Here is a 7,501-nt window from a genome sequence, read left to right as displayed (position 1 = left end):
GTGTGGATCAGTTGGTTGGGTGTCAGTCCATGCACTGAAAGGTTTCTGGTTCAATTCCTGGTCAGGGCACACACCCAAGTTGTGGGCTGGATCCCTGTAGGGAGTGTGCAGGAGGCAGCCAATTGATGGTTCGCTCTCATATTGATGTTTCTCTCTTTCTTTGCCTCTCTAAAAATCTTTTAAAAAAGAAAAAAGGAAAACATGGCAGAAACAAAATAGAAAGACAAACTACAAACTGGAAAACATTTGTAACTCATATCACAAAATTTCTTTAATATACAAAGAGCTCTAAGAAAGACAATTCAGTAGAAAAATGTGTAAAGGATATAAACAATTAAAAAGTATTAGAATAAGAAAGTTACATTAAGATGCCATTATTTTTTTACCCCTCAGGTTGTCAAAGAGCAATAATATGTATAACACAATCTATTGGTAAGGAGGTGGAAAAACTGACCCTCACACATTGTTAGTGGTCACAACTGGACAATATCTACCAAATTTAAATGTGTATACCCTTTCACTCAGTGATTCCACTTCTCAGACAGCTCTTCTTCAGATACACGCCAACACATTTGAAATAAGTTACTCATTCATTGAAGCATTGTTTATAATAGCAGACCACTGGAAATGATCTATAGGTCCAGCAATCGAGGGCCCATTAAATAAATTCTGGCACATATATACAGAATACTGTGCATCCTTTACAAAAGAATGAGGAGTCATTTTGAATAATGATATGAAATAAGCTCTAAGATTTACTGATCAGTGAAAAACAAGATGTACAGCATGCTACCCTTTATGTAAAAAAAAGAAAAAGAAAGCATACATTTGCTTTTACGTGCATAGAATACATCTCAGAGGATCTACTAGAAACTGTTAACAGCAGGTGCCTCCTGGGAAGAGAAATGGTTATAGGGGAGAGACACACTTTTCACTGTTTCAACCTTTTGTACCTAAAATAAAAATGGGTGGGAGAACCACTATCTTTTTAAGCAGCTGCTACATTCCTATTGGCTTCTATTCAACCTGAGGCCGGTTGAAAGCCCTCAGCCTTTTCCCGTATGCATCACTGTCAAGCCAAACTTCCTTCCTCCCATGCTTACGCAGCTGGTTAAAATGAAAAACCTAAATGCAGGTCTTCATACATTTTTGGGGGGACAAAGGGAAGCTCAAGAAATGACCAAAGGAGGCCATTTTTATTCTTTTCAAAAAAACAATAAATTTGTGAGAAATTGACAAGACAAAATAAACTAGGTTTGGGTGCTTAATTAGTGAAGAATCTGAGAATTTGAGCTTAGGTAGTAAATTAGTAAAGAAGTAACAAGGTTTGTTTATACTGTCTTCGGTCACTTGACAACAGGAATGCATTCTGAGAAATGTGTCCTTAAGAGATTTTGTCATTGTACAAACATCATAAAATGTCACACAAACCGAGATGGTATGAATGGTTATTGCTAGGCTACAAACCTGTACAGCATGTTGCTGTACTGGATACTGTAGGCAATTGTAACACAATGGCATCTGCTTTTCACTTCTTTTAAATTCACCCTGTTGCTTTCAGCCACTGTTTCAAGATGCTTTAGAATCTTGATTCGGACAAATATTAGTGTTTGCTCTCAGTCAGTGGTGCCATCTGCAGACATGGTGAGTGTGGCAGGCACTGGTAAGTACTGAGCTGACCAAGTGCAGAGCCTGCAGAGCCCCGAAGCATGGGACTTAAGACTTGTCTCCAGATTTGCATCACCTGGACAACCAACTGGGGGAGAGGTATGAATCCAGCTGATGGTTCGATCTCTGAGATCAGTTTTCCCAGTTGTCTCCTCAATCGGAGGCATTCAATGTCCAACTGGAAACAAGTTACACTATGGTCAAGGACTTTTCCTAGTGGCCTTCCAAATAAATAATAATTAATTGTGGTTGGTATTTTTACTGTGCTGTTCTTAGTGACGGTACCGATTATTTTTCTAGGTGTTCTCAAACTCTGTTTAATATTGTATTCTAGAATAAATTTTGGGGGATTTACCTCAAATGTGCCCACCTAGAGTTTCCAGAATCTATTTTTTCCTGTCTTCTGAATATCAGGACATCTGCAGCCATCCTGCACTGTGCACCCTTTCCTTTTATCAGCTACACTGGCAAGGGTTCTCAGATGTTACCTGCAAAGGTATTTCAGCATTTTGGGATTTGCATCTCATTTTAAATGGCTAGGTGCCTAGATTTTTTTCTTCCCATTTCTTTTATTTGGGGTTTCAATTTCCTCTAAACCTTGTATTGCTTTACTCATTCCAGTTCAGAAATGCTTTTCCTAAGGGGACAATGAAGAAATCTGTTTCCAACAAAGGCCAGTCTGACACCTCATCTGAGGGGTCCTTTCCTGTTTATTCCTTAGTCTGAATATAACCGACATTTTCACTTTCTACGTCCTTTCCAAGTCTCAGTGTATCAGGGACTTCGCGGGTTCATCTCCATCCCTGCCTTTTAATTCTCGAGCCTGTCAGGTGCTCTCTGCAGAGCCACATTGGTTTCTTTGGCGCTCCCTCTGTCCCAGGTCTTTCTGCTAGTGGGCTGTCCCCACTGCTTATTGTAGAGCTTCCTGTCTCTCCTGTGCCACATCCCCACTTCAAGTCTCTAAGTGTGGGATCCTAATTTTTCTCTGAATTTTTAAAATTAACCCAGCCGGTGTGGCTCAGTGGTTGAGCATCGACCTATGAACCAGATGGTCACGGTTTGATTCCCGGCCCGGGTTTCGGGCTCAATCCCCAGTAGGAAGCAGCTGATTGATGACTGTCTCTCATCATTGATATTTCTATCTCTCTCTCTCTCCCCCTCCCTTCCTATCTCTGAGATCAATAAAAACATATTTAAGGAATTTTGTTTTTCAAATTATTTCCTAGGATGTTTTATTCATCCATCCATTCCATGCCCCACATGCCCTCTTTCTTTTTTTTTTTTTTTTAATATATTTTATTGATTTTTTACAGAGAGGAAGGGAGAGAGATAGAGAGTCAGAAACATCGATGAGAGAGAAACATCGATCAGCTGCCTCCTGCACATCTCCCACTGGGGATATGCCCGCAACCCAGGTACATGCCCTTGACCGGAATCGAACCTGGGACCCTCCAGTCCGCAGGCCGACGCTCTATCCACCGAGCCAAACCGGTTTTGGCACCCTCTTTCTTGATTTGACTTTCTCCTGTGGTTCCTGTTACACCCACAGCACCAGGAGGCAATTCTTGCCTATGGTCACAGGAAGGTTGTGGCAGCAGCTCCATGGTAGTTTTTTCCCCACTGAGAGAGGACCCTGTCCCTGATGCATGTGAAGGATTTGTCGCTCAGCAGGTAGCTGTGGGGACTCTGGTGGCCAGGGCAGAGGCCGTCTGCCAGCCCAGTGCCATCCTGCCCTCAGAGCACGGCTGGGCAGTTGAAGGTGAGCTTCCACAGGGACACAGCTTCCAAGAGTTCATCTTTCAGTCTCACCAAAGGCTCCGTGTCTGCCGCCACCGCCACCCCCTGCCCCCCGGCCCCGCCCCATGTGCTGCGGTACAAAGCATGCAGGCTTTGCTGTCAAACACCCAGGTGTGTCTGAATTCTGCTCTGCCCCTTACTAACAAGTTGTTTGATGAGCCATGCTGCTCCAGCTCAAAGTATAAGGTTCCAGTGGGGCTGACCCTGGATCCTGACCCCTTCAGCTGGGCCTGAGACTCAGGTCTGGCCAATTGAATACTCCAGAGTATTGAATGGCTTGCAGATGGACCTGTATTTGAGGCCAGAGTCCTCCAGGAGCTTCCCTAAGAGATATTAGCTCGTTCTCTGGAATAACAAGCCCTAAGAAGCCAACACGCCACTTGGCATGTTGCTGCCACATGGAATGAGCCTGCCGAGGGAAACTAGGCAGAGGTAGGCAGACCCATGGGATGAAGATGGGAGTCCTGATGCCTTTGCTTGAACCAGTGGATTAACCACTGGCCATTTCTGCTACTTGAGCCAATAAATTCTTTTTTTTTTTAGGCCAGTTTGTTGGGTTTCTGACCATGCAACCATAATATACAATGTTGACCCTTTTATTGTTATAAAATCACGAGTTCCTGTTCATCAAGTTTCAACTCCTAAAATCTGTTCCCCTATTTTAATGCAGAAAAACAGTAGGACTCAATACATGTGCACAGCATATAGGAATTCCCCAGGCTTGCAGGCCTGGGTCTGAATCCTGGCTTTGTCATTCACCAGCCTTGGGCAAATCTATCAGTAAAGTAGGGGTGATACTGCTTACCAGTAAATGGCTGTTTTATGGGTTGGAACTAATGAATATATGGGCAGGACATGTAGTAGGCCACCAGCAAATACCCTATTATTAGGTGGTAAGTAGATTTGTTATTTCAGTAGCTTTTACTCTGCACAGTTGTCTATACATGATAAATCCATTTAGTTTTCCCACTCTTTCCAGGTCACACCTCTTAGCCACTATGGTTTCCAGGTTTATCATGGCCGTAAACAAGGAGAGAGCAGGAATCAAAGACTTTGAGAGAAGATGGAAGATGAAGAGGTGGAAAGGAAATTCAAAGCTCAAATGGAGATGGAATTAGCCTTGTTTGACACATTTGCAGAACTTTACACCCACTTTCTATTTATAAATATCTTGCAAGGCTTCAGTGGAAGATAAACACAGAGAGCAACTACTGGTGAGGTACAGAGGCACAGAGCAGTGGAGGTTGTAGAATTGGGACTGTATGGCGTGGGCTCGGGGTATAAAGATTTAGGACGCTAGGGCAAGAAGTCTTAAGAAATGTGGGTCAGAAATATTTTACCCCTGGCCAGAAGCTTGCATAGGCAGGCAGTTGTAGCTGTCCTCCAGACCTTGTCATCGGGCAGAGCTCCAGCTTATCTACTGCCTACTGTGCCACGCTGATGGCAGGAAGACAAGATAACAGGCTGCTGCAACAGCTGAGCAGAGATGATCCACCAAGACAGTGGGGATGGAGGGAAGATGACAAATCCAAGAGGCATTTCTGAGAACCTAGCAGCAACTTCTTAGAAGTAGAGGGAAGGGTGGGAGGACTCAGTCATCTCCAGGGTGTTTAGCTTGGGAAACAGGGTGATAATTAAGTGTTTAATAAAGTTTGTGAATGCAATTACCACTGCAGACTTAGGGAGGTTGAGATATAATTCAATTTCAGGGTCCTGAAGGACATCCATTTATTCACAAACATTTACTGAGTCCTATGTGACAGCTACTGTTTCGGGTGCGAATTATTCAAATGAGCTTCAAATACAGCCTTGAAGAGATGCAATTCCACTCTTCAGCCTCCATTACCTCCATGACTTTGCCCACATTATCTGTACTTGTCAGATATCCTCTCTTCTTAGATAACAGCTGTCACATACCAAATTTTTTCAGATGCTATATTAAATTCAATAATCCAATAAGCCCAGCTGGTGTGGCTCAATAAGTGAGCATCAATCTATGAACCAGGAGGTCATGGCTTGATTCTCAGTCAGGGCATGCCTGGGTTGTGGGCTCGATCCCCAGTAGGGGCTGTGCAGGAGGCAGCCAATCAATGATTCTCTCTCATCGATGTTTCTCTTTCCCTTTCTGAAATAAATACAAATATATTTAAAAAAATACTCCAATAAGATAATTGCTCCCATTTAGAGGTGAGGAGATGCCCGAGGTATCACAGCTACTAAGTGAGCTGGAAATGGTTCCCATCTCACCATCCTCTCCCTAGTACCCTATCCTCCATGAAGTCGTCCCCATGTTCTCCCAATGGGATGTGAGCTTCCCCTCTTGGGAGCCCATGGTGCTTGGTTTCAGCAGTTCCTGGCACATACTGCCTTGTACCATGGTCACCACAGCGTGTCTCCAGAACTCAGTGTCTGTCCTTTTTCAGTGCACCAGGCTTTGTGCTACATATGGTTCCGTTTAATCCTCCCACCACTCCTCGTTTTTGTTCTTGTCACACCACATCCCTCCCTCAGGGCACAGCAAGTGCCAGGGAGGGCAGGGAGAGATTTACTGCACGCTGTACATTCTCCCGACCCTACCACAGGACTTTGCCTCGGCTACACGTTTAATAACGGAGGGCTGCACTTATAAATTCTAAAGTTTAAGTCCCTTGGGGGGAGGAAAGGCATGAAATACCAAATTCCAGTGGGAGGTGAGCAGTATGCAGTGAGGTGTGGCTGTAGTTTCCATTTTCACCTTCTCTTTTCATTTTTAGCCAAAGGACATTCTCCCCAGTCTTTCTGACGCCAGGAGGGCAGGGCCCCAGACTGGATAGAGAATAGGTACAATTCTGTTTCTTGTCCTTATTTTACCTTTAGCTCCTCATGCTAGTCTGTCTGGAAACAAGCTGCAATACCAAGTAGATTTTCCATGGAAATGTGGCATGACCAGAGAACATTCTTCTGGCTGCCTTAGTGAGCAGGAATTGGTGTAGAAAACTTCCTCTTACCCACTGTCATTGTGGAGACTTTGGGAGGGGTGGGGCTTGTTTCAGTATTTGCCCTTCCTCTCAGGAAGCTGGTGAGTCTTTTTTTTTAATACATTTTATTGAGTTTTCACAGAGAGGAAGGGAGAGGGATAGAGCTAAAAACATCGATGAGAGAGAAACATCGACCAGCTGTCTCCTACACACTCCCCACTGGGGATGTGCCCGCAACCAAGGTACATGCCCTTGACCAGAATTGAACCTGGGACCTTTGAGTCCGCAGGCTGATGCTCTATCCACTGAGCCAAACCAGTTAGGGCTGGTGAGTCTTGATTAGCACCTCCAGGTCACGTTTCTTTTTCTCAACCTGTTCTCCTTGACACTCTCTAAAGCCCTGTTCTCCAATCATATTTTGGAGGGTGACAGTGACCTGAATCTATTTGAAAATACTCTTTTTCAGGGCCATAGTAAGTTGGGTCAACAACTGTGGTTTTAAAATTTGCCTAATTGGTCCCACACTGGAGATTTGGGCCTGGATTGCAGAGGAATGTACTATAAGAGCAAGGCAAAATGGGCTTTCCAAGATTTCAGCTTGTGGCCATGAATCACGGAAGACTAGTACAGTGTGTGGGGGCCTCCCCAAGACATCTCTTTAGGCAGCAGACAGATGAGGAAGCTGATTCTTAAGGACAAAGTTTGTTGGAAGGAAAACACTCAGTTGCTTTAGAAATTTAATCAGTCACCTTCAAAAATATTCTGAAAAGAAGGCATTGGTTGGTGGCAGAAGAACCTTTCATTTGCAAATTTCCCCTTAAGACAAAAATCAGAGTGCAAGATTATCTCAAGTCTGAAGAGACAATAGGATGTGGGGGCCAAGGGGGGTGGGGGTAATGAGATGTCACATGTGACATTCTTAGGTACCCGAAAAATCTCTGCAAAGGAGATAAACGCTCATCTTTGTCTATATTTAAAAAACAAAAAACTCCAAGATTAAATTACTATGGCATTTAGAAAGGCAGCCTGAATAAAGCCCCCCAATATACAAGGATGTTCTAGAAAAATCCATCAGAGGA

This window comes from Myotis myotis, unplaced genomic scaffold (assembly GCF_014108235.1).
Source record: "Myotis myotis isolate mMyoMyo1 unplaced genomic scaffold, mMyoMyo1.p scaffold_m19_p_10, whole genome shotgun sequence".
NCBI lineage: Eukaryota > Metazoa > Chordata > Mammalia > Chiroptera > Vespertilionidae > Myotis > Myotis myotis.
Note: the sequence above shows the minus strand (reverse complement) of the source record.